Source organism: Castanea sativa, chromosome 12 (assembly GCF_040712315.1).
Source record: "Castanea sativa cultivar Marrone di Chiusa Pesio chromosome 12, ASM4071231v1".
In the NCBI taxonomy this organism is placed as follows: Eukaryota; Viridiplantae; Streptophyta; class Magnoliopsida; order Fagales; family Fagaceae; genus Castanea; species Castanea sativa.
This window is the reverse complement of record NC_134024.1, coordinates 8,831,871-8,835,588: the sequence shown is the minus strand read 5'-3', so window position 1 is coordinate 8,835,588 and position 3,718 is coordinate 8,831,871. Positions and strand designations below refer to the sequence as shown.

At 30.1% G+C, this 3,718-nt stretch overlaps 1 pseudogene; it reads left to right on the top strand.

Annotated features, from left to right (window-relative positions):
- The first annotated feature begins 806 nt into the window (after positions 1-806).
- On the top strand, positions 807-3,422 carry LOC142620135 (cyclic nucleotide-gated ion channel 1-like; annotated as a pseudogene).
- The last annotated feature ends 296 nt before the right edge of the window (positions 3,423-3,718 follow it).

Genomic DNA, 3,718 nt, shown 5'->3' with positions numbered 1-3,718 from the left:
AAACATTGAATAGTTTTTATACAAATATTTTATTGGAACATTGAATTTGTGGTTTACCAAATGGTTAAAGAATGTTGTGAAAAAAATTGATTCCGTTTGCTTGTCAGTCGTTCTTGAAAACGAAGAGAATACTATAAAAACAACAAAGAAAATTCATTTCAAAGCTGGCTAGTAATCAAATGATTGATTGGATTGTCACTTGCAATCTAAATATCATGAAGGTACTATATATAGTCAACTTGCTAGCATGCTTGAGGTCTATCTTTTTCTTTTCGTTTTCTTAAATATTTCTTGAGTTCCCACTTGCAATATATTGCAATGAAGACGAGGTTATATATGTATAAAAGCAAATTGCAAAATATTCTATCTTTTATATAATTTCTTCATTATATTTTACTGGGAATTTTCGAAGTTGGACTTTTTGCAAGGTTACAATACCATGTTTAGCTGGCTGAGTTGAGTTTTGCTATAAATTAAAAAACTCATTGGTTGGTAAGAGAAGCAATAGTATTAATTAAAGAAAGACTAGATGGATAGACTATTGTTAATAATCCAATAGTTAGAAACTATTTATGAGAACAAAAAGAGTTTCCCTTGTCTATAACTTTCATCTTCATCTGCACACTCTTAAAATCCTCCAAAAAGCCAATGTATCCCGGTCTCTACTTGAGTTTATTAGGTTCAATTTTTAATGTATTTTATACTGCACACTACTCTCTTTCTCGATGTCCATACATAAATATATAGTTTGGAGCTAGGTTGATCCTTTATTTATTTGGACATTTTATCATTGAAAAGCTTAAGATATGAGTCTTCGTCGTCATCAGCAGGTTAATGGTGTGAGGTTAGGTTCAATTCCCTTTTTCGGTTTTTTTTTGGAGTAGATAGTAATACTTATTAGAACACACACAAAAATAGTAATATTAGTGTTATAAACCGGGTTTATAATACATTATATAACCAGAGTATAACTACAAAATGGCCTAATAGTTGTAAACTGAGATTATAAATAGCGGACACTAGCTAAACACACACAACCAATTTGGGATAAACATCCCTATATTTTTTTTGGTTAATACTTAATACCATTGTAAGCATTCTTCTTCAGAAGCTCATATACAAAACTATAGTCTGCACAGTAGGTATCTGTGATAATCAAATAATCCCTCCATCTTGAATTATTAGTGAATTATATTCAATTTTAGAATATCTTAAATGTAGTATTTTTGAAAAATTAATAATTTTTTTTTTCTAACTTACCCTTTAATTTTTGTAAAAATTCAACACCATTTTTAATTTTTTATCATGTGAGCGTCAACATTTTTTTTTAATAAAATTGAATAATACTGCGTTTATTACAAAGTTTACTCCACAATTACGTACTGTGTTAATTTTTTAAAATATAATTAAAGTAATTTAAAATTTTATTTACTATACTATACCAATTACATTCATTACCATGTTAGTTTGTAAATCTTTTTTTTATGTAAATTCCATAATAGTTTTAGTATTTTCCTTCTTTGCTATTTTCATTTTAAATGCACTTAAATGAATTAAAAAGTAGGAAGGAAAATGTTTTAGTTTTGTTGTGTCGTGTATGATTGCAGTATCATTGGATCCTTTGTTCTTTTACCTTCGTGTGATCCATGAAGACAGAAAGTGCCTTGCGTTGGATACAAAACCAAAGATCATAGCTATTTGTTTGCGATCGGTCACCAACTTTATACATTTCTTGAATATCATTTTGCAATTTCTTTGTCCTTATATAGATGAGGATGCGCGGAAACTTGGAAGAACTAAGGCAGTTACAGATGCTTGGCCAATAGCAAAGAGGTACTTGTGGTCCTACTTCTTCATATTCGGCATTCTTGCTATTCTTCCACTTTTCTACTTCTAAACTGTTTTTTTTTTTCTTTCTTTTTCTCACTCACACGTGTACACCCAATATATATATATATATATATATATATATATATATATGTGTGTGTGTGTATGTGTGTGTGATTATTTGAGTAGAAGGAAAAAAAAAAATCAAGTTTCTATATATACGTGATGTCCTACATAAGTAGAGCTGACAATACCTGTTATCATCTATCTAGGTACTAGTTCCTATTATTTTTTCACAAATGGTCCTAGACTCCAACAAGAAGTTCTTGCATGCTGCTATTCTCATCCAATATGTGCCAAGACTAAAGAGTTCTACGAATCTGTCTATCATGGAGGAAAATTATCAGCACTGGCAACCAACTTTCCAGAATTGTATGGGTGAAAGCTTCATTCAATTTCTTTCTATATATCATTGCAAGTCAGGTAAAGTTGGATGTTCAAATTCATAGTTCCATCAAATTCATAGTATAAAAAATGTTTTTGGTATGCACAATCTACTGATCTTTTATTGACTTGGTGGTCTTTTACTTTTAGGTATTGGGTGCCTTTTGGTATCTCTTTTCTATCGAACGGGAGACAGCTCTCTGGCATGGAGGCTGTGAAAATCAAATTGGATGCCTCCAAAGTACTTTCGACTGTGATCATAGTTCAGGAAATCACTCATTTATAAATGATTATTGCTCTGTAGCCACACCAAATGCAACGCTTTTTGATTTTGAAATATTCCTCGAAGCCATTCAATCTGGTATCGTGACATCCACAAATTTTCCTAAAAAGTTCACGTTCTGTTTCTGGTGGGCCTGCGAAATTTGAGGTTTGCACATAGTTCTTATCAGTACTTGTCATCAATAAAAACATCATGCTCTTGAAAATTTTTGACATTATTTGACACCGAGTTTTAGTATTCAGGTGCTCAACAACTCTAGATTCCATGGCAAAGAATGTACAAAATTTCGTATAAAGAGAGAACATTAAAATAAAACATGCATCCAAATAATGTTCTCTTTGTAAGAATAAAAGATATTGAGTAAGGTTGTAATTTAAGTTTTAATTTGCAATGATGGTCTTTGCATGTTTTCTTGTTGTTTTAATTAGGCTTTCCCTCATGGTTTCTGTTTGCTTAAGTCCCACGTCTAGTCTTAAAATCATTTTAGATTTTTTAAAAAAATAAAATTTTATCTTGATCACATTAATTATATTTATAATTATCTGATATTACCTTCTCATGCATTATAGTTGCTCCAAATTTTGCAGTTCTCTTGGTCAAAACCTTCAAACAAGTACCTTTATATGTCTGGGAAAATTGCTTCGCAGCTTTGATTTCGATCTTTGGCTTGCTACTGTTTTTGTATTTCATTGGAAATTTGCAGGTTGGCACTAAACATCTTTTTATTTTTAATTTTTTTCACTAAACTTTGGGCTCTTATTTATATAATTGTGTTTATAAGCATTAGAGATGGTTTCTGTATAAATAGAATAGGATAGAGCATTCACTTGCAAAGTTCTGGAACAACCATCTAAAACGCAAGCTTTGAAGATTTTCTCTTTTATAAATTTGCATTACATTAGTCACACTCGATCATAACATTTTTAATAACTACCCTTTTGTTTGGTTTGTTGATTTATGGTTTCTTTCGTCCCATAAGTAACCCTACTTGTCTTGCTTTTATTTTTTCTTGAAATTTGGTTTAAAATTTCAGAAAACATTTTAAAATTTTGACATAAAAACAGAAAGAAAAAAAATATAAATAGGGATACATGTGTACGGTGTACATATATATTACGGATTTGAATAAAATTTTTTTCAAATTAATTAAAAGAAATGTTTATA